Here is a 24,891-nt window from a genome sequence, read left to right on the forward strand (position 1 = left end):
CTTGATTATAAGGACACCTAATTATTCCAAGGTAGGGTATAATTAAGTGCTAAAGTTGTGCAATATAAAGACAATAAAGGCTGCAGAGATTCTAACGAGGAAATCAAAGAACTACATTGCTTTGCTGGGCTTTGATTGCCAACTTGAAAACTTGGAAAATATAACAAAATAAAAACAAAGCAAATTTACACAAGGTCTATAATTATGTTCTGTCAATTTGTCTTTAAAAACATATAGTCTTCATTAAACAATTCTATGCTTATCATTTCCTTATAATTACACTAGCAAGGTACTGTATTAAGCAAGGTAGCTTAGCCAGGAAGGTGGAAGTGGTAATTAACTTTTGTTGTGTGCCTGCGTGCACTTTCTTTTGTGGTACCATATTTTGTATATGGGGCCTCTTGGTCCCATTTCACAGGTGAGAAGCTACTTCAGAAACTTCCTACAGTAAAGTGCTCATGTGTGACAGAGCCACAATTCAAAACCAGCTCTGAAAATATATATTCTATGACATTATCTAAGCCTTCTTAGATCAATGTTCAATTTTTTTATTCCACAGAATTGGGAGTTTTTGTGGAGTACAGAGTTGTGAGGGAGAATATAGTCATTAGTCTAAAACTACTGCTTGTCTGCATGAGGAGGGTGCCTAGAAATGTAGCATCGAGCGTGGCCATGCATGGCATTCAAGTTGGGTTGGGCTCATCTAGCAGCTGTCTAACTCATCAGAGGAACTTACATCCAGCCCAGGAAATGCTGAGTGTCGGGGGCCCCTTCTATGTACATATGGACATCCACAATTCATGTTCAAGAGAAAATGACTTAAGCAAAACAATAAAAGAGAGTTATTTATTTTCAGTGATCATCAGTTCTTTTTGCTCTCTCTCTCTCTCTCTCTCTCTTAATCTCATACTAGCATCAGTCCATTTCTGGGTTTAAGGAATTGCCTTTTGACTTTCTTATTAGTCCAAGTCTATTGCCCAGAGAAGAAGGAACCCAATGAGTCCTAGTTGTTTCAGTGTGGACTTATTTAATTAACAGGCAGCCTTTTGTAGTGATGCGGGAGGAATTTGCATTTTCCAGAGAAGTTCCTCATTTGGAGATGTGTCCAAATCTCTTGATGAAATTTCAGACATGTGGCATTGCAGTGGTAATAAGAGTGAGGTTGACAACTGATGTGTATGGGAAGGAGCTGTGTGCCAGGCACTGTGGTAAGCCTGTTTGAGTGGATTTTAATGTTAAATCTTCAAACCATTTCTATTTCATAGGTGTGTGAATTTTCCCATTTTTAGATGATGGTTAGATTGTTTTCTCAGAACAATGTACTTTGGGGCCACTGAGACATTCCTCTTGTATATTTCTATCTACTATTGACAGTGGGACTGATTAGCAAATATTTGAATTTAAAAATCAGCAAAATAGTGCTCAAATTATATGAGTAAACAAAGATAAATTTCAGATGAAATGAATCATTTTTAAGTATGATGAACAAACATGAAAGGTATGAATTGCTAGGAAGATGAATTCAAACTAGTCTCCCATTCTAATACTGTGCACTTCAGTGCTTATATTATAAACAACATCAGCTTTGAAAGATAACGGATATATGATAATAACATTATGGTGATTTTGTACCAAATATCAATGGTGTGTCTCAGTCAAATTGACAGAGATGGTTACTATGTTTATACTATAGTTTAAATTCCTCTTTTAAAAGTATTCTAAGAAGTTAAACTCTTTAGTTTAGTTCACTTAACTTCTATTTTCAAATTTTCCTCATTTTAAAGATGTACAGCTTTTTATATTTATGTGCTTTTGTGCTTGTTTGAATCTTATTTGTTTTCTTTTTTCATTTTGACAGTAGCATCCAGCTTTTTACTACCTAAGCGATCTGGAACTTGCTTCGTTACTTGCCTTTGCTGTGAAGCACTCCTAGAAAGCTAGCTGAATTGTACGTACATCGAAGATCTACCTTTTGGTGAGTGAAATTACAGCTGCAATTTTGTGTTTTGTTCTGCTTGAAACTGTGCTCACATTGTTGACCCGTGCTTTCATATGGGGCAGAGGATAGAGCTCTTCCAGATGTGCAGGAAAGCTATTTTTCCTTATGGACAAAAGTAATTTGTACCTATATTTCCTGTCTCTGAGGTCTGCTATTATCTTTCTTCCCCCTACCCAGTTGAATGGCGTTACAATTCTTAGTCACACACCTGCCTCGTCTCTACTTGGATGGATGCATCCCTTGGATAGGAATCCCTACCATATTCCTATCCCCACCCTAGTCTAATAGTTGGACCACTACATTTTTATTAGCTGTTATCTACATAGGGAAATGAAGTGTGACAGTGGTGATTATCTGGACCACAGAACTCCACATTGTAGACTGTAAAGACCTTTGAATGGGTAAAACTTGACTTGCTTGGTCCATTGTACCACTGTTAATCTATAAAGGCCATGTGGTCGAAAGCAAAAGGAAGGACTTTTCTTATGTTCATATTTTAATCTCTTGTGCTTCCGTTGTTCCTGAACTGGCCCTCTCAATATTCTCCCTGTCATCAAGCCTTGTGTATCTAATATTTACCTAGGGCTCTTTCTTAGGACTCCTACCGCCATTTTCCTCCCATCTTTTGTGTTTTTCTGTACTTATCTGTCAAGTTAAAGCAAATTTAATTTAATGTAATTTTTAGTGCAGAAGATCAAACCTAGGATCCTCCATGTGTTGAACAAGAACTTTGCCACTGAGCTATACCCTCAGGCTTCTTCTGTTTTTAGACCTTTCTTTTTCATTGTATAAATCAAATCCATCCAAAAGGGCTCACTGTGGGGTGGAACTACTAGGCAGTTCTTTGGGCAGCTTTAATGTACCATGCAGTTCAAATTTGGAGATGGGCCATCTGACTTTGCTGCAATATCAGTTATTGCATAAATTTCATCATTTGAAAATCTTTGGAGACTTTATGGCTAAGGATGAGGTGTGGGAAAAAATATTAAAGACATTCAGAGAGTCAACAAATAAACGGCAAATGTGTCTGGATTGCACCCTTTTTTCCTTTCTTAAATTTTTACTGCTAACAGGAGTTTGTGTGAAAATGAGACAGTGAAAAAATGAGAGGTCTTGGGTGACCTAGAGAGAAGAAATGGATTTGAAGTCAAGGGTGATGGTATGATTGCCCTCAAAAAAGAGATGTTCTTAAAACAGTACTCACTGAGCTCGGTTGGAACAGTCAGTTTAGGAAGTACACGTGGAGCAGATTGCATAATGCCTGGATGGGGCTCGCTGGAGGCTGGAGTGACAAGTACATTAGATAATGCAATGAAGTGCATGCTCCATACTTAGGTATACAGGCAGGGATAAAGGAACATTAACAGTAATTCTAGCTGTACTTTACTGACAATGAAACTACTGTCCAGGCAACTTGTGTGAAATCTTAATACTCTACTACGGCTGGTTTTCTACTTTTTTTCTTTGTGTTTTTTTTTTTTTGTTTGTTTTGTTTTGTTTTGTTTTTTATGGATTTATGACCTAAACCAGGAGAACCTTCTATAACAGTATTAAAAATTCTGTTCATATTTTATCATGCTTTCTTTCTGAGAAAGGTATTTAATTTAAGAAACAAGGCCTTAACATTCTCTGTTGGAGGTGGAGAGTTTCACCATGTAAACCAGGCTGCCCTTGAGCTTACTGTACAGCCTGGCTGGCCTCAAACTCAGGATCCTCCTCCCTCTCCTCCTATGTGGTGGGATTACCACCATACCTGACCCTGTTCTAATGTCTTGAAGTAAGATTCATGTTGGTTGTACAACTTGATTTGGTTAGAAGTCCTCTCTGGCCTCTAAGTAGCTAAATATAGATTAGGTGCCATTCTTCCTAAGAAGCATCCCCTGGTTCCCCTTTCTGTGGCATAAGCTTGTGTCTCTCTTTGCCTTTGTTCTTATGGAAATATAACCAAGCACTTGGGAAATCCATTACACATGTAGAGTTGTCAATTTTGGAAGAAATAGGAGGGCGTATGGTGAAACAGACCTAAGACTCTGGCATTTCCTAAGCTCACCCATCTGTCCTCTCTCAGCAAAAACAGACCAGAAAACTGCAGGGTGAGAAACAGGGAGATTTGTGGGATAGAACCTGGGAGAATGGAGCCCGCCATGGAAATTGAGAGTCCCTTTCTGAATATTCTAGAACTATTTTTGACCTTGTGATCATCTAATTGTCATCCTTTGCTTTCTGTTTTTTTATTATTATCCTTATATCTAATTTATTCTTCAGACTGAATTTTCAGGCACAAAGTGATGAAATTGTTTTGAGGTGTATGATGATCAGAGAAATAAGTAGGTGGAGCAGAGTGAGGAGGAGGATGAGCACTTGGTTTTAGGGAGAGAGAGAAAAGTTTGCACAGTTTTGGACACTTTCAGGATAAGCACAGCGTATTTCACAGTCTTGGTGCTGGAGGAAGAAAGCATGAGCACCACAGTTGTTCCCAGATGTATTACTGTGAACTGCCTGACACACAGACCTGCAAATGCATTCATTTTCTTCAGAGCTTTCATTATTTGTTGCCATCCTTTGCTTAGAGCAGTTTTTTTTTTTTTTTTATCACTTACTATTGCAACCAGAAATGCTTTGAATTTTGGCTATATAACAAGCCAGTCAGCGAGGCAGGCTTGGCTTGCAGAAAACTACTATCATCGTATAGGAGAAGTTCTCCATGCTGTTTGGCTTTATATTTTACATTCCACTGAGCTTGTTTTCGAGACTTACCCACCTCCTTTGGAAAGGACTCTGCGAGACTTCTGCCCTCTGCCGTTTGCTTAGAGTGTCACTTTCTTTCCTAGCAGAATGAGTGAGAGGCTTTGCCAGGCAACAGGGAGCCTTACAACCCTGCATTCTTGTTTCTCCAACTCCTCAGCTGCTGCCCAGACCACCTCTGGCGCTTTCTTTCTGGTAAGGCTTGTTCCTGAGTTTTAAATGCTATATCCCTTTCCCTGTTATGAAGCAATATACAAAGGTGTACAGTTTTTCCAGCCAGGGAAAACCTTAAACAATTCCATGCAACTTCCACTTTACTGAAGGTGATATATATTATGGTAATTCTCCATGGTGGAGCACTCCATAGGGAGCACTAGAGTTAAGTGTAGATCCTTCTTGCCCTAAGGCTGTCATCTTTGTTTTCAGTCCAACTAGGAATAAAACGTGAGAAATGATTCTGTTAACCCTAACACTATGATTTCTTGATGGAATTCACTATTTAAATTACAAAGACAAAAGAGGAAGACAATTAGAAAGCAAAGAAAAAATACGCTGACAATTTTAAAGATTGCTTTGATAAGGGATAAATAGAACTGTCTTTTTTTTTCAATTTTTGATATTATTAAAAGAAAATCTTGCTTTAGGAAAAATGTGGGGGAAATCAAGAGAATTCCGTGTGGTCTGTGTTTTAGACAATGCTTCAGTGAGTGAGGTGTGGACTGAACTCCCTATCTGTACATTTCAAGCTGACTTTCCATCTCATTTAAAAGGCTCATAGTACTATGTACTGAATGCAGAAGTGACCACAGTTCTTTTAAGAAATAAGATTAACACCACTTTTTAGTAGAAGGTTTATTCCTATGTAATACTAAAATTAGTGGTACAATGTTGGAAGACTTATACTTCCAGCTCTTTTTTCTTTCCCCTCTTTTTTGCCAGCATAAAAACACCCTTTAATACTCTACAGCTAACCTTTAAGATGAGGGCGTTTTGAGATGTGTTTTTCCACAGTACGTGCCTGAGTTCCCTTCAACATTGTGAGACTTGCAACAGGTTTTCTTTAAATATTTCGCCTTCTCTCACATAGATTCATGTCATATTTCACAAACTATTTTCTTGGGTATTTAAAGAATAAAATAGAACTTACGGGGCTGGGGATTTAGCTCAGCGGCAAAAGCGCCTGCCTGGCAAGCGCAAGGTCGTGAGTTCGGTTCCCGGTACCGGAGAAAAACTAAAAAAAAAAAAAAAAAAAAAAAAAAAATAGAACTTACATAGCCAGAACTGAGCTACAGTGCTTGCAGTGGTTTAACATAACAAAGATGTCCATCTCTCTATACCAGATGTCATGGGGATAAACATTTTACTTCTCAAGCACCTAAGTGTATAAATCCATGAGGAGTTTGTAACGTGAACTAAGAAAAGTAGTTGTAAAATATCACTGAAAGCTTTCATCAAGTCTTTGCAAAATAGAGGGGGAAATCTCTTTGAATGGCTTGTGCTACTATTACAAACCAGTTACGAAAAAGGCAATGGATATTTTTCACGTCATTAAAACTGCAAATGAGGGTGAACAAATTTAGGTAAAATCGAGCAATTTTATATGGCATTGAGAACATATGAGAAAAAATTACATATGAGAAGCCTGATTTGACTGAAATGCTCAAAGACCAAAATTGTGTCAGTTTAATATAATTAAGTATTAGCATACATAAATAAATTATAAGTAAAATTATGCTTCAGTTATTTGGATATTTTCTTTGTGTGTTTGTACATATATGTGTCTAGGTATATAGACATGCATGTCACGTCACAGTACACAGAACATGGACTACAAGAGTAAGCATATTAATGAAGACTGCAACACTGTAAAAACAGTGTCCAACTGATTTTTGTTGGTGGCATTCATGTTCCATAAAGTCTCCATAGATACGTATGAGATTTGTAAATACTGAATCACTGCTTCAAGAGGAAATACAGGGTTAGGAAACAAAAACCTCACATGACAACATTTTCATCACCCAATCAAAGATGAGTACACGAGCTTGCTTTATATGCCTCTCTGTGTAAAGAAATCTTATTTAATATTTGCTTTTTATCTCTCACTGCGCTCGACCGGCTGCAGTATATCCTGTGCCTGAACAAAGCTTAATTAACACACACTTTCTCTAAAAGACATATCAGAGTCTTCTTGTGCTTAGGAAATCTAGATACACTTCAGAACTATGATCAGCGACATCTTTTTAACAGGAAAATCACCAATGAAAATGACCAAAATACAAAGATGAGGCACGCAATAGACGATGGCACAGACATCATTGGTACAAGAACTGTAACAAGAAGCCGGAGGGCAGGGGATATAGCTCAGCAGCATGGCGCCTGCCTGGCAAGCAGGAAGTCCTGAGTTTTATTCCACGTTTTTTTTTTTTGTTAAAAGCTGGTGATTCCCTGGGTGAGAGGGACAAGAACATTGGTGGACTCAAACTTTTTAATGCTCTGAGCTGTCAGTCTTCAGTTTTCAAGTATGAAATCACAACTATGGTGAATTCACAAGTATGGAACCCATGAATGGTGAGGACTGACACTCTCTAAAATGTCTTCACATACATTTTTAGCTGGATTTATAATATTTGTCTGTCAACTTCTTACTATACAAAGCTCAAATTGAAATGTGTTCATTTAGAATATCTGAACTGGCTACCTTAGGAAGAAAATGCTACAGCTACTTGAACAAAAAATTTGCTAATGCTTAGGCTTGATAGAATTTTTTTTATTTAAAAGGCCTTGAAACAATTATTATCAATATCATCTTTACATTAAAGACAATAGTGGAACATGGTGGACGTCCTAAAAGCATGTCTTAACAGGTGTATTCCCTGACCATAGTACACTGAACACTGTCACATGTAGACCATATTGAAGTTCACACAGATATCCTTTCACTTGTACTGCTGATTTGAATTAAAATTTGAAATAAACAGTGTTGTATATATTTACATTGTGTATCTGATAAGTTCAGTAAAAAATATTGGAATGGATATCTAGAGTGTTGGTCTTTGCTTTTGATAATTAAGTAATATGTTTAGAAAATCTGTAAAGTATAAGATAACCAATATTGGTTTGCCAGAAAAATTATAAAAGTTTTGGTTAAATACTTTCCGTGATTTTAGTAAAGGTGTGCTATCAGGGATTACCACTTACTATTTAGGATAGTGAAAACTGGTAAAGGTCCTAGAGCACTTACAATTTCGGGACCTATTGGCTATATATACTCTATGCTAAGAGATGGGTCAACATTAGATGGAATGCTATGCTAGGAAAGATTTTACCTAAAGAATCATTTAAAATATAAGCAACCCCCAAAATATATAAACAATTTGAAGTCAACCTAAATGTCTACTAATAAAGATTTGGCTAAATAATGATATCCAAATGTTGAAGTTGGATAGATTCCTGAAAAATGTACCTTCATAAAGTATATATTAATTATATGGAAATATATTTCTATTTTTTAAAATATGTATAACTTCATCCAACTCTGCTTATTTTTACAATGTACCAAGAGGAGAGCAAAAAGATGAAAATGATATAACAGGAATTGTTAATAGTGATTATTTCTGGGAAGAGAGGAAATGAATTATTTTCAGTTTCTCATGTATTTTTCTAACTTTCTACCATAATTTCATGTTGCTCCTATAACGGAAAACTAAAGGGGAGCACAGTGGGTCAGACAGTAGAGTATGACATTCTTCTGGCCAAATTCAGAGATTTAAATTGGATGTTGTTACATCCCATTCTTACCAAAAATGGAAATATCTTATTTTTATGCAGCAGACTTAATAACTTCAAGCAAAAGAGTGTGATTCCTATTGAATACTGGGGACAGTCGATACAGAGAGGAAAACATTTTCAGAAAATCACAGACACTATTTTTTCACTTTTTGCTTGAATTAGAATTCACCTTCTTCCAGATGCTGCTGGCATAATGCTTCTCATTTTATGAGAGAATTAATTTGAAAAATGAATTGGCTAATTATTCTTTGTGTGTCTTTTAAGAGTATAGTGTGTTAAATAAGTGGTTTTAAGAAAGAAGTCTTTCTTGCTTTCTAAAAGGTTCAATTATATTGGAAGATCAAGTGGGTTATTTTTAAAATTAAAATAAGTGATGTGAAATTTGGAGGAGAGTGTTATCAGGGTTATCACTGGGGGCATAACAGAAAAGGGGGAGCCTCAGAGAGAAAGGATGGCTCAAAATGAGATGCATACTGCAGAACCACAGTGACTGCTTATTAAGGGCCTGGTACATGCCCGCTGCTGTGAGACTATTTCTGTGGCCACCTCAGGACACTTCCCACAGTGTTACATAGGAATGAATACTATATCATTTTGCAAGCAAAGACAGACTGAGACACAGCTAGAGCATGACAGGAGAAGAGATTCAAATTTCATTCTCCTCTTCCTCTTATTTACTGAGTTCTTGTTCCAGGTGTAAAATTATTTGACACCTCTCACCTTTTTCCACAAGATGGGGTTAAAATGACTTGCCTAGGATTGCAAATTAATATTACTACCATGGCTTTATTACCAAAACAAACCAACAACAAAGAAAGCAAAATGTATGTCACCAATGATGCAGGAAGACATGAAAGTGATTAACAGACCAATCTGTCTGTGATGTAATACAGTTACAACATATTCTTTTTTCAGACTTCTTTGAATGTGCCCATTACTTCAAGGAGAATATCTCAGATAGTGACTATAGCCGTGTCCCCTTATCTGAGGTTTTGCTTCAATCTTTCACTGTCAACTGTGGTCTAAAAAGTTCAATGGAAAATTCCAGAAATAAATAGTTGCTGAGTTTTAAGTTGCATTCTGTTTTGAGTGGTGTGGTGAAATCTCACACTGCCTTGCTCTTTCCCACTTGGAGTATGAATCCTCTCTGTGTCCTGTGTTTCCACGGTGTATAGGGGACCCATCCTTTAGTAACTTGGAGGTATTTCCAATATTGCATTGACTGTAATGGTAGTGCAGTGCTGGTTTCCAAGTATTATATAGTCTTATAACTATTTTATTTTATTAATTATTATTGTTACTTTCTTTGGTACTTAATTTATAGATTAAACTTTGTCATAGATGTAGAAAAATACACACATGTATATAGAAAACATATATGTGTGTGTGTGTGTGTGTGTGTGTGTAAAACACATATATATTCTGTGATTTAGACATCCACTAGGGCATCTTGGAATATATCTTTTAATTAAGAGGGGGTAGAAAAATACATTATGATTTTAAACTCTCCTAAATGTATCAATCCCTTTATTTTAAAAAATAAGACTGTAGTCCCAGAGCATTTATTCGTCACTAGTATCTTTTTAAATTTAGAGTTCAACAATTTTTAGTTTATTTATATAGCTAGATCTATTTATAGCAAAACTTACAAATTTTTGAAAAGGTCTCTAAGTTCCTTTGATAGCTACCTTTTAAAGTAGCATGTTTTACAATGCACTGAGGTAAGTTACAATAAGACGGAATTTTGTCAATAGTTTGAGGTGTGGACCACTGTCAGGTATGCTGAAGATGCAGCCAGGAAATACTGCATTATCTGAAGCTGACCAAAAACATGATGTAAGTAAATGTCAGTGAGTAGCCACTGTGAGTGAATGGGAGGGTCAGACAGAGAATTAGAAGAGAACAAACTCAGTACAGCAGATCTTCTGGCTTTCACTTTTCACCAGAGAAGGATACAGATGTAGCTCTGTGAGGCATCTGCAGGATGGGTTTGCAGATGTTTTAGACTCCTCTAAACCACAGCATTCAGGCAAGGAATCTTAGTGACCACCTCTCTTTATGACTGAAATTCAAGTAAGACATCAAATTTGGACTAGCTACTTTTATTCAGGTGCCCTACTTATTAATCTAAGCCTGACATGTCAGTGATAGAGTCTCACTTTCTTTCTTCTGAGTCCCCAGTGCCTAACCAACTACCTGGGACATTATAGGTGCTCAATAAATATATTCAGATGAATGGGCAAATTCTGCCCACTGAGAGGCCTTCACTGAGTTCACTTTATGTTTATGTGATTATAATTAAGAACTTTGATGGACTTGGCATGGGGAGGGAAAGTAAATTAATTCTAAATTTTAAAAAGGTGGGGCTGGGGATTTAGCTCAGCGGCAAAGCGCCTGCCTTGCAAGCGCAAGGTCGTGAGTTCGGTTCCCGGTACCGGAGAAAAACCAAAAATAAATAAATAAATAAATAAATTTTAAAAAGGTATGACTTAATTTTATTTATTTATTTATTTATTTTTTTTCTGGTACCGGGAATTGAACTCATGACCTTGTGCTTGCCAGGCAGGCGGTGTGCCAGTGAGCTAACTCCCCAGCCCCAAAGGTATGACTTTAAATGAGGTCAGCAGTGTCAATGTAGAAGTGATTTGGAGACCCCTAGGTGTCAGATAAAATGTCCATAGCAGAAAATTGAGATACTGAATCAGTTCAAGAGGCCCAAAGCACACGTCCATGTCAATCCTGAGAAGACTGTTAGGGACTTCAAGAGAGGATTCCTGGCCCCTGAGTTTCCTGGCAGGAAAAATCTCAACTGTAACCGTGAGGGTTCTTTGTGGATCACCACAGGTGGAGTGGAGAGGCGTGGTCAGTGGGGCATAGGTGAGCGGAGAGATGCCTCTCACACCCGTGACAATGCTAATTCTAATAGGACATGGAGCCAGCCGATTCAGGAGACAAACACTTCTGTACTAGACCGTGTACGTATGTGTGTGTATGTGTGTTCAGAGTTAAGGATGTTAAGGGAGATTCTCTCAAAAGCTACCTGGGGCTCTATTCTAGCCATCCGGAGAGTCTCCTTTATATAAATCACTGAAATCATCCACTAGATTTGAATGTGTGAAATAAGCCGTTGATAGGATAATTCTGCTTTTGGTGTGCTTCCTAATTCAGGTATAAGAAAGAGTAGTGACTTTGCTGTTTGTGAAAGGGAAGGTTATAGATATTTTATAATTCAGGACTCCATGTCACAACTTCTCAAGTATGACACTTTCTTGCACACTGACATGTTCTGACTACTTTGTCAAGCAAAACCCCACTGACTAAAGGAGAAATATTTCACAGGTGCGTTTGTACAGTGCCCAGAATTTGGCTTCAGAAGATCCATAAGCTCTGTGCTATAAGATTGCCATGGAAGGTCATTTCAGTTCTTTTTTTTTTTTTTTTTTTTTTTGGTTTTTCTCCGGTACTGGGAACCGAACTCACGACCTTGCACTTGCCAGGCAGGTGCTTTGCTGCTGAGCTAAATCCCCAGCCCCTCAGTTCTTTTTATACCCAAATTAAATTGAAAAATTTGCCAAGATGCAGGTATATTTTAAACTGAATGTTGGAATTTAGCAACAATAGCAAATTCTAGAACTTTCCAAGAGCTAGCATGTGTAGATCACATTTTATCACAGGTCAGCTCTGATAGAAACTACATATACATTATCCCATTTTTTCCCACAATACTCCCTGGGAAACTAGGTCATTCTTGTATATTTCTTAAAATTTCTGTTAATCATCCAGTTTTATCTGATGTGCTCACTTTCTGTTTTCAGAGGAAGCAGAGTGCAGCATTGAAATAGCAATTATTTTGCAGTGTAACTCCAAGGTAGCATTGTGTTTACTATAAAGCAAGAGTCCAATCATTTTTGACCCATTATAACAGTATCAGAACCCAAGATGGAATTCTGTCTGACAACTTTCTGCACATGTGATGTTCATGCAATCCATGTCTTGATCAGATACTGCAGAACTGAAAAAATTACACATGCGTTTTTGTTCTTTGAGGTTGTTAGTATCACAAGTTCTTTAAAATAAGGACCCCAGCAAATAATTTCTTCAACTCACATATGATAGATTTATTTATTATCAAATTTATTGATTACAGATCACCAAAATGAACTTCAGATTGTTCTTTTCATACTTGAATGCAATCTTAACTAATAAAGAAATTCCCCTGACCTTGGAATGATGTCAAGAGACAAAGTAAAGGCAAAATACAACAGCCTTTAAGAAAAACTCAACATAAATTTGAATACGTGCTGGAGAGGGGCAGTTGTCACCATGGTGATTTTACTCTCTCCTAGACAGAACTCAAAATGAAATGGGAGGAGTTTCCCAGGCAGAAATGCTGAAATAGGGGAATCAAAAAGCCAGACAATACTTCTTGCTGTTTTAGAAATGTCTGAAGTTTGGGGCCTGTATTTGGAATCAGATACCCAAAGTCATTGTTAGGCAATCTGAGAACTCACACTTGGATTGTCAAAATATCTATAGGTAATTGTGAGGTCATCTTATTATTATCTTTGGCTAGAAAGTATTATAATTACACTGGTACTTACTGTAGATAGTATTTATAAGTGTTTACTATTCCCTAATACCCCAAATCCTTTGCACACATTACTTCACTTAAAACTTACAAAGCCTATGATGTAGATACTTTGCTTACTCCCACTTTAAAGGTGCAAAAACTAAGGCTGAAGCATTCATGGTTGGCATTTTCATAAGGCTGCACCATGGGAAGAAAACCCCATTAACACCCCTATTGCTGTGGAGCCTGTCTTGTAGTGGTTTCCATAGATCACAGAGCTAGTAAGTAGCATATATGAGATTCGAACTCAAATTCAAAATCTCTATTATGAATGGCTAGGATCCTACTATCAAGATGTGTGTAAATGTTCTATGATTTTAGAAGTCCCACTTCAAATTGGCCATCGCTACAGGTTACAGTGTGGAGCAAGACGGGTAGGTAGACTGATGACCTGTGTCCGGAAGGCTCACATCTGTTGTTACTTTTGTGTCCCTCTCGAAGAATTCCAGTAATGAATGACCAAGAACATAAGACCTTTCCTATCAGGAAAATACCCTCTTGATTTCTGGCAGTTCCTACCACCCTCAAGTGAAGAACATTCTATTGCAATGGGGAAGGGCTTTCGCATAAACTGAGAATATAAAGCAGAAATGTATTGAAAGCAAATCTGGCTGCATTGTGGTGACAGATGTCCCAGCTAGACCGCCCTCAAACAGCCCTGGAATGACTCTTTGGAATTCTGCACCATGCCAACAGTCATTTTCAAACACCACCTTCTTCCCCTTGCTTTTTGTGTGACCTTCATCAGTTATTTCTTTCCACTCTACTTCTGATTTTTGCCTTTCAAAATTGAAAAAAAAACATTTTTTTCCCTTTGAGAGCAGACATATATTCTGGGGAGATCAGTGGTGAATGTTTATCAGGATTTGAGAGTCTTGACCTTTTTCTCCATGGCCCAGAAGTTCATCGTGCTGTTCGTCTCCAAACTAAAAGTCAAAAAGGCCTTCCTTTGTCTCCCTTATAAATACCTAGGAGAATGCCTCGCTGATATCTTTATTTCCCTGAGGAAAGGAGTGGAGTCAGCTCCTAAGTGCTGGTGTTTGCATGCACCTGTTTGTTTATTTTTTTAAATGTAATTGGGACGATGTCTGGAAGCATAAGTCTATTTCTCCAGTGCACTCAAAGCAGATTGAAGCATACAGAAGACAATCATAGCCTTGTATTGTGCCTCTATGGCAATACAGTTCTCTAAGCTGGTGTTTTGCAAAGACAGAACAATCAGAAAATGCCTGGAACGCAAACTCTGAATGGGAAGATAAAACACTAAAAAGTAATTAGAAATATGATTTTGAAAAATAGTAAACAACATTCCTTAGGATCAGGACTCATAATAAAGGCTCAGAATAAGAGGCTTTCAGTGCTGGTTGCATTTAAATATTATGTAGAAAACTTTAAAGCACACACAATATATGGACCCCACTCTCAATAACTGTGATTTATTTTATCCAGGGTGGTACCCACATATCCATATTTTACAAAAGCTAACCAAATGATGTTATAAAGCTAGACCTGTATACCATTTCCATTTTGTCTCAGGCCCCTGTTCCATACTCATGTAGAATGATTAGCTATCTCCGGTCTTCCTGAGCTACAGAGTAATTCTTTCTTTCTATTCTCTGTTCGGCCTTGTCCCATCTATAACAATGCCCTCTACCTAATGCTTTGTATGGCTACTCTTTGTGCCCTTGTACTTTCAACTCACAACTCATTGTATAGATATCTATGTGCACAGAGCCTTCTGGACTTGTTCAGTGTATCTCTTAAATAAATATATTGTGTATTCTATACAAAGCCCATAATTTCTACCGAAAAGTACTAATATGAGGTATGTGAAGTTCATCAAAAAACTTAATGACTGATGTAAGATTCTGAGAAGAAAGGAGTATGTTTCTTGAAGGGAGAGCAGTTTACCTGAGAGCTTCAGTAAATCACATTCAGGTTAGAGCAAGCCTGTTTGCTAGAGTGCGGGGCCAAAGCTCTGATTAGTAAAGGTAGTCCAATCTCATGAGATAATACAATCATCTAAAGTGAAAACAGTAATTGGAAATAGATCACAATTGAATCTAGTTCAAACATTTCTAAGTGATTTGAACAGAGCTGCAGTGAGAACACAGGTTGTCTCCAACTCTTATAAAAATTGTGAAAGCCATATAGTTTTCCAATTAATATTCCTAGAGAACTGAGAAGTGGCCAAGGATAATAATGATGATAATCACTGCCATTTTATTGAGTGTCTCCTTTGTTGGCAATATTGGAGCAAATATTTCCAACCACTAAGTCGTTTTAATCCTCACAGGAAACTTGCAAGGTGATTCATATCCTTAGATCACCACCATTAAGACCAAGACTCAAGCAACTGATTGAAGCCCACCCTCATATAAATGGTTGAAATGGGATTTGAATCCAGTACTGTGGATCCCAAATTTGCTACACTCATCCAAAACACTAGACTACCTTATCTGAATCCAGTTTTGCCCAGTATGACTCTGATATCTGTCTACCATTTATACTTATTCATCTCAGTAAATTAAAATTATAATAAAAAGTACAGAAAAATCTTTGCATGAAAAATTTTGTAAGGTTGCTCAGTATAGCATTTGGAACACAAAATATACTTGTACCACAAATGAATATTATGAAAGATGATCAGGTTCTCAGGACACAGAAGGTAAAAATTGTAGTTGTAACTCTAACTGTTTCTATACGTAAGAATATGAAGGTACTTTTTTGTATATCTTCTATCATATGGGTCACTTTTAATTATTGTGATAGTGTACTAGTTTAGGGTAATTATTGAAAGTAGGCAGTTAGAGGAGCCTATGGGGTCCATAGGGTTGGATAAACGAGATAAATCAAGCAGTTGATTAATCAAGCAGCTAAGCCAAGCTTAAAGCTATGAAGGTAAACACAAGAAGAAGGATAAAAGCCACAATACAAAGGGACATAAAGACCATTCCTCCCAGGAAGAATATATGCTAAGTTAGTTAACAGTTCCTCGCTACTACAAGACTGGATGCAGAAATGCAGAGTAACCGGGATCCTTTGAACTCCGTTTCCTGGACACCAGCTAAATAACTAATTTCCTTTAATCTCAGCCCACAAAGCCACCTGTTTAAAACAAGTTCTGTGTATAAGACCTACACAAAAGTGACACATTGTACTTCTTTCTGCTCTTGGGTATTCACCAAGAGCTTATTTTCCTTATTATTCCTCTCAATGAACATATTGCTAAATTCCTCCTTTTGTCCATGAATTTATTCTTCAGTCTCATGAGACAGAAATCTCAGATTTATGCAAAATTAATTGTTTCAATAGAATATAATTTACCCAAAGAGAGACAAAGTAGTTTTCTGTGTTTTAAAATCCTTTACAGATATCTATGCAAAATAAGCCAAAACAAGTGCATATCAGATTTTTGGTTTTTATTTAAATGAAATGCTGATGCTGGTAATGGGCTTATTTAGAGCAGGGTAAGAAAGATATTTGGGTGATTTTGTATGATTCCGAAGGAGATTAGGAGCTCTTTCACAGAATTTGGATATGCCATCATTGTTTTTATTGCATGTAACATGATTGCATACTGGATCGTTTTTTCCTTTAGTGTACTCTTAAAGCACAGTGAGACTAGGAGCAGGACAGTGGCAGGACTTGATGTCCAAAGAAACCTAAAAATCCTAGTTCTGTTACCAAGAATCAGGAATTAAAGACAGGTAAGAGGGATGAGCAGAGAGATATGAAGGATGAAATATCACTTAGTTTAGATAGGTTTAGTTGCCTACTGCCTATTGGCTCAGATCACTTTATTTTCCAGAGTCGAAAGACTTGGATAAAGGGCAGCAGATTGGGTGGAAGCTGAGAGGGCATCAGATCTAAGAGCTCCCCAGGCAAGGCTTTTGCAAGGCTGAGGTGCACCCGTCTCTGAGGATGAGCGGCTGTGTCTTCCTTTATGAAGGATCGACACAAGATATAAAAGGTAATTCCTGGTAAATTCAGGCACCAGTACAAAGAAAGAACTGGTTTCGGGTAAATAACCTCAATTGATACTGAGTGCACAGGTGGGCCTATTTTCCTTTTTGCTCTCTTTTTAAAAATGATTATTACTGTGAGAAAAGAATGGTAATAGACTATTCTAGTGTATTTCCTTAAAAAATTGGAGCTACTGCTGGTTTGTTTCTAAAACAAATAGTTAATTCAAAACTAACAGAATTCTCCTCTTAAAAAAAAAAAAGATGGTAGTTGCTTATTTACTTCATTTCAAGGTTTTTTTTAAAATTCAGTCTCCCTAGCAACAGAGACATCTGTCTCTATTCTCTTAGTCATTAAAGCCAAAGAAAGTAGCTGCTTCAAAAATAATAAAGGCAATTTCTATGAATTGGGTAACTGTTAATTGTTGCCAAGAAATCTTAGTGAGATAATGAGGCATACAGCAATTGACAAAGATCTTTTCATTGATGTATGAGCTTGCAGCTAGCCCATGGTGGTTAGCTAATATATACAGTACCATCGATGAGGTATTGTGTGATTTGCTATGTAACACAAATAGAGAAGTGATCTTTACTCTTTCTAATTTCTTTCAGAAGTATGCCTTGCTGTGATTTTTCTGATTGCTTAGTAACTAATCATACCTCGGGATTCCAGGGAATATATTTGCCTACTACATTTCATAAAAGTAGAAAGGTTTGAAGCATTTACAATAGAGATCAATGCAACAAATAGTATAGTAGCAGAGCGTGGTGTTAAAACACAATATACTTCTCATTTGAGTTGTAGGTTCTGCAATCATTTGAGTGAAAATACTTACAATTGCTCTAGATTCTACAATGTATATTGGCATGTGTGCTAAAACTGTTTGCAGGCCTCTTCTAATGAAACCCCAATCACCTTCTACAATAGCTTTGCTAATAAACACAAAACAGTTTCTCAACGCTTTCTGCTTTCCCAGCAGCCAAGGAAGCAAATTATATTAAGTCAGTATTTTTTATTATTGGCCCAGTGTTTGGCACATGCCTGGCTGTATGTGAAACTACTGTTAAATGGGTAATAACAGAAGGGGAAACCAAGCATATAGAAACAGCTTTTTGTGATTTTATTTTTTTTATAATAAGGAAATACGGCTCTCATAACCAGATGTGGAATAGTTTACTGCAGTACTGGCCTTGTAAGCCTATTTTAGTTTCTTAAGGAGGTGGGGGGTAATTGCAAATGGGAAGTGTCAAAAATGCTGAATCTAATTTCAAATTTAGAATGTTTATGAAATTTACATATGTATGGATAACTATCAAGGGAACTACAATGGATACTAAATGCATATCAGTTTTAGTAGAGCTTTGAATAAGAATTTCAGTTTTATTATAGCATGTTATGATATATTGCAGATAAGAAACAGAGGAACTAAAACATGTTTTTAACCTCACAGTGACATTTGTTTTATGTCAAGCTGTAGGTATATATAGTTTGGTGCATTATACAAGTAATTAAGGCATAGCTGGTTGGAAGCTGGATAAGATCTTTAAATAAAAATGTAGGCATAGTTAAGTAAATCCTTTCAATTTAGGGATAGTTTCATAATTTGTGGAGTATTTTTCTTTTTAAAATCCTCTAAATACAGATATTTCTAGTAAATGCTTATGCATATCAATGAATAAAAGATATTATCTTTTAAAAATTACAGTTTTCATCTGCATAATTTCACACTGTTAAGGTGACAAACTGTTAATTTCCTTTCAAGATGCTTCTAATATAATGAAAGTGGAAAGAATTTTTCTAGCAACCAAGTAGAAATAGACTTGAATAACTGTGGTGACTTTTATCGAAAGTTTAAAAAATGCACTGTAAAGAAAATCTTGGCACTTGATGTGGCATTTATGACATACTCTAAGGATATCAGAGTTGCAGTACTGGCTTTGTTGATCAAGTTTTACCATATTGTCTATCAGCATGTCATTTAACAGCAGGTTCTAGTGGATGACTTGAAAAGTGTCTTTGTCTCAAACACAGCACATACAGGGCTTATCTCTTTATAAAAGAGGCAGGGAATCTGTGACCCTTGGGCCATATATGACCTACCGCCTATGTTTTCACATGATCTATAAGCTAAGGAATATTTTTTTTCCTTTTACATCTAGCTGAAAATAATCAAAAGAGCAAAAATATTTAGTACTGTGATAATTATGTGAAGGTACAACTTGACTGTCTGTAAATGAAGTTTCATTGGAATACAGCAAACACAATGGTTTATATATGATTGCCTTAATGCTGTGTGAGACAAATAATTGTGGCAGGAATACTCTGAACCACAAAGCTCAAAACATTATTGTAATTGATCAAAAATTAACCCCTATTAAATCCTTACAAGAAAGTTCTCCAACTCCAGCTCTAGATTTATAGAGTACAATGTTAATGTGAACTAAAAGAAAATGAAAATAATATAAAAGCTAATATGAAATATGATAAAATATAGTGACTATTCAAAGTTTTAAAATGTATATTACAGTAAAAGATACACTGCATTTAATTTCCCTCAAAATACTCCCCTTCACTTCAAACATTATTATTCCATCCTTCTTACCACTTTCTGAAGCAGTTCCACAAGTCTGCTCTGTGAGCGCCTTGAATTATGCACCACTAAATGCATGACATGCCTTGTCTCAATGTCCTGAGTTGATCCAAAATATTTATCTTTCATAGTCATTTTAAATTTGGGGAAAAAGGGCTGGGAATATAGCTCAGTGGAACCATGCCTGCCTGGTAAGCACAAGGTCCCAAGTTCATTTCCCAGTACCAAAAAAAAAAAAAAAAGTTGGGTAAGAGCCAGAAGTTGCCATGCCCTATCCAGACAGTAGGGAGAATGAGGACACACTCTAATGTTTTTATTTGACAGAAATTGTAAGCAGTCGGGGCTGGGGATTTAGCACAGCAGCACAGCGCCTGCCTGGCAAGCGCGAGGTTGTGAGTTCGATTCCCGGTACCGGAAAAAAAAAACAAAAACAAAAAAGACAAAAAAAGAAATGGTAAGCAATGATTTGAGCTGACTCAGGACATTTCCTAGCCAAATGTGGGAAGCAAAGAATAGATGAACTCTGCTTCCAGGTGGGAGGAAGATGGTTTAGATGGGGAGACAAAACCCAAATGAATTAATTGCTGTATTTGAGGACAGTTTGGAATGAAAGTTTATCTCTGTAGTTATTGGTCTTAGGAGAGACTGGTCCATTCTCTTTAAAGTGCTTGGAATCTCATGAGTAGTTCTTGAGCAGACATCTAAGAGACTGCTGACTGGCTGAGAAAATGATGAGAAACATCCTCTGATGTCTTTCTAGAAGCAAGAAATGGTGATATCTCAGCTGAGTTTCCAGGGATGAGTAACAGGGAACAGGTAACAGAAAGGATGCAAAGCAGTTCTCCAATATTGACATAGATGCAGTAAAATAAAAATTATTACAAAAATAAAAATTCTAATATTGGACAGAATAATCAGTTTTTTAAATTATCACAAGGGCAGATTTCCTAATTTGTTTTTATTTATTACCATTTTCTTGAAGTGTAATGGATATACAATGAACTGTGCATATTTAAAGCTTACTGTTTGGTAGGTTTTCATATATGTTTATTCCTATGAAGCAGTTGTGGTTTATGTTTAGATGTCCCCCTAAAGCCTCATATAATAATAGGCAAGACCTTTGAGCGTGACTGGATGATAGGGGCATTCTAGCTGACTTGCTGGTAGGAGGCAGGGCCTGGTCAGAGGAGGTGAGTCACTACAGGTATGACCCCGAAGATTATCTCTTCCTTCCCAGCTCCTCCTTTGACTCTCTATCTTAGCCACCATGACCCTCTGCCATGCTGTCCTATCTTAGACCTAGCCAACTATGGACTGAAAGGTGTGCCACGATAAACCTCTCCTTTCTTAAATTGCGGATGTTAAGTATTTTGTCCCAGCAAAGAGGGACGTGACCAAAACAGAAACTATCAATACACTCAATTCCAGGGCCTGGGGATTTAGCTCAGCGGCAAAAGCGCCTGCCTGGCAAGTGCAAGGTCGTGAGTTCGGTTCCCGGTACCCGAGAAAAATCGGTACACTCAATTCCATCACATCAAACTTCTTTGTAATATATGTCCCTCTACCCTGCCATACTTAGAAAACCACTGTTTTGTTTCCTTTACTGAATGTAAGTCTAGATTTTCTAGAATTCTATGGGAACACAGTTTTTAAATCTATATTATTTTGGGAACTGAGAAGATATTTACCCATTTTGTTGCCTGGGTCATAGCAGTTTTTCATTACGCTATAATTCTAGAAGAAATATAACAGAAAGGAAGATCACTTTTGATTAGCTAAAACCTATCAGTGATTTTTTTGTTGTTGTTTTGTCTCATTTTTAAAAATTTTTTTCCGGTACCGGGAATCAAACTTATGATCTTGTGCTTGCCAGGCAGGCACTGTGCCACTGAGCTAAATCCCCAGCCCCTATCAGTGATTTTTTTAACATGAATTTTCAATCCACTGAAAGTGAATCACAAAAGTTCTCCAGAACTGATCATGTTGAAAAGGATGATTATTGCTGCGCTACTGCTTACGCTGAAGAACACCGGGGTGAGTTCACTGCAGGTTGACATTCTTAATCCTTTGAGTTTGGAGCCAAAGGTAATTGACAGACCGGTAAAGTTCTTGAAACCTTCAGTTCTTATGATTTAAAGCTATCTAAGTCAGTATATTTCTTGGGGGCAAATTAATTTTTCTATAAAATGAAGTATTCTTGGAATTCACAAGTGAAGTTAGTTTAGATTTGAGTTTAAACATTTTCATAAATTAAACAATCATTTCATAAACTTCTATTATGTGCCAAGCAATGAGTACAAGAGCAGAGACACAGAGATGATAAATACCTGCCCTCAAAGGATTTCTAGTACAAGGGGAATGCAAGGCTATAAAATGTATATTCCATACACTAACTCATAAAACAAGTATTTATTAAGCTTTCATTAGGTAGCACATCCTGTTGCAGTGGCTGCCTCCTTCTGACCACAGAGCTTACTCTTTAGTGAGAGAGTGATGGCATATGATGGAACACAATATAAATGAGCAGGGTTACTAACGATAATGAGTAGTGTTATGATGGAAATAAACAGGGTGATGATAACTACAGTAGCGAGGTCATGTTATAGAAAGTAAGCATAAGCACCTGCTATGAGGAGCAAAGGAATTAGGAGAAGAACCTCTGTGGAAGGTTCTAGAAGAAACTCTGCCTCACCTCTGTAAGGTGAAGCACAATTACAAAGCTCTGTGTGGGATCAGGCATGTCTGGGCAGTGGAGCAGCAAGGAAGTTGAGCAGGTAGAGGGGGCAGGAGGCTCAGATGGAGAGGAGCACAGGGAAGTACCTTTTGGGAGGGTCTGGGTCATTCATTTCACTTTATGGACCAAGAAACCCTTGGAGCAATTTAAAGGAGAAGGCATCTGACATTTGGGGGATTTTTTTCTGCATCTTAAATTTATGTTGAAAATTAGGCCATGATACCACAGTAAAATAAATAAGTAAATAAAATCTATGCAATAAAACTCGTAAGGTGTGCGTCGTTTTGAGTTTTGACACTTGTGCATACTGTGAAAACACTACCCAAAAACAGGCAGATCACATTTCCATACCTTTATGTCCCTTTCAAAACAGTTCCATTCTATATAATAGAATGGAACTATACATATATTTGTGGGCAATGTACTTCTTTCTTTTCTATGGTGTGAACATTTAAAATACATGGTGTGAGCAATTTTGAAATGTCACTTTCTGATTTACTTTGGAAATGATTACTGTTGAGAAAATATGTAGACAATTTACTCCTTATTCTTTATTTTTAAATTAATTAAGTATATTGGCACATTTTAGGTATACATAATGATTAAATTCATCCTAAGGAATCTGTAACTTTACAAGATATATCTTGATTCTTCTTTTTTGCTGTTTCCCTACCCTCCCTTTAATCCTTCTTCCCCTCTTTTTTTACAAAAGCTTTGTTGCTATGTTTTTCTCCTTTTCTCATTGTTTTTCTTTTCCCTTCCTTCCTTTCTCCTTCCCTAATGCCTCTTCCCATCTGAACATTTTCTTTCTATTTCACAAAATCTATTATGCATTTTTATACTTTAAGTTTTTTACGTCAAAGGAAGCCTGTGATATTTACATATGTGTGTCTGACTTATTTCACTTAAGAGTATGGTCTCAAGGTGCATCCATTTACCTAGAAATGTCTCAGGTTTATCCTTCCTTAAGGCTGCGTAATACTCCATTGTACAAAAAAAGTCTTCTTTATTCATTGGTTGATGGGCATTTGAGCTGTTTCCAAGATTTAGCTATTACAAACTGTGCTGCTATAAACATCATGTGCATATATCACTGTGGTATGATGCTTTTCATTCTTATGGGAAGATAGCAAGAAGGGGAATAGTTGGGTGAAATGGAACCTCTACTTTTAGGATTTTGAGGAATCTGCACACTGACTTCCACAGTAGTTGCACCATCATGTTTAAAAGCTTTTGTGCAACAAAAGAAATCAAATCTATTCGATTTATCAGCCATGTTGGATGAATCTATACTTCCATCAGTAGTGAAGAAGGGTTCCTTTCTCTCACAGCCCTGCCAGAATTTGTTATCGGTTGATTTGTTAATAGTAGCCATTCTTTCTAGAGTGAGATGGAATCTTAGCATTGCTTTAATATTCACCTCTCAAATAACCAGGGATGTTGAACATTTTTTTGTATATTTATTTATTTGTATTTTTACTTCTTCATCTGAGAACAGTCTGTGCATTTCAGATGCCCATTTTTAGACTAGGTCTTTAAATTTGTTGGATCTGATTTTTTTGAGTTCTTTGTATATGCTAGATAAGAGTCCTTTGCCTGAGGAACAGCTGGTAAAATTTTTTCCCACTCTGTGGGCTGTCTTTTCACTGTTGATTTCTTTTGTTGCACAAAAGCTTTTAAATATGATCAACTTGTAGTTGTTGATTCTTTGTAATATTTCCTATGCAATCAGGGTTTTGTTCAAGAAGTATTTGCCTGCACTCTTCAAGAGTTCTACCTATTCTCTCTCCCAGCAAATTTAGCATATCTGTTTCAATATGTAGATTTCTGATCCATTTTGATTTCAGTTTAGTGCATGCTGAGAGACATAGGTCTACTTTTAATCTTCATCATATGGAAAGCCGGTTTTTCCAGCACCACATGTTAAAGAGGCTATCTTTCTTCCAGTGAAGATGTTTGGCCCCTTTGTCAAAGATAAGGTTGGATGAATGTGTTTGGAGTTTTTTCTGCATCTTCTAATCTGTTCCATTTTTCCTTGGATCTATTTCTTTGCCAGTACCATGCTATTTTTATCACAGTAGTTTTGTAGTATAATTTCAAGTTAGGAATTGTGATACCTCTGACTTTGCCTTTGTTGCTCAGAATTGTTTTTAAAATTGTAGGTGTTTCTGGTTCCAAATAAATTTTAGAATTGTTTTCTCTAGTTCTGTGACATATGCTATTTGTGTTTTGATGGGGATTGCATTGAATCTGTGTAACAATTTTGAGAATATGGCCATTTTCACTATGTTAGTTCCTTTTACTCAAGAGTAAGGGATATCTTTCCATTTTCTGATATCCTCTTTGATCTCCTTTATCAGAGTACTGTAGTTTTAATATAGAAATCCTTCACTTTCTTTGTAAGATTGATTCCAAGTTATTTCATTTTTTTAATGCTA

At 36.7% G+C, this 24,891-nt stretch overlaps 1 protein-coding gene across 7 annotated transcripts in view; it reads left to right on the top strand.

Annotated features, from left to right (window-relative positions):
- Nucleotides 1-24,891, top strand: part of Tenm2 (teneurin transmembrane protein 2) — a 1,190,054-nt gene that overhangs the window by 86,783 nt on the left and 1,078,380 nt on the right. For all 7 annotated transcript variants that reach the window (XM_005376287.2, XM_005376288.2, XM_005376289.2 and 4 more), the window contains exon 2: nt 1,859-1,975. The gene's annotated coding sequence lies outside the window, so the exon portion shown is untranslated. The remainder of the gene's footprint in view (nt 1-1,858; nt 1,976-24,891) is intronic.

This window comes from Chinchilla lanigera, unplaced genomic scaffold (assembly GCF_000276665.1).
Source record: "Chinchilla lanigera isolate Chin_1 unplaced genomic scaffold, ChiLan1.0 scaffold00007, whole genome shotgun sequence".
NCBI classification, from domain to species: domain Eukaryota; kingdom Metazoa; phylum Chordata; class Mammalia; order Rodentia; family Chinchillidae; genus Chinchilla; species Chinchilla lanigera.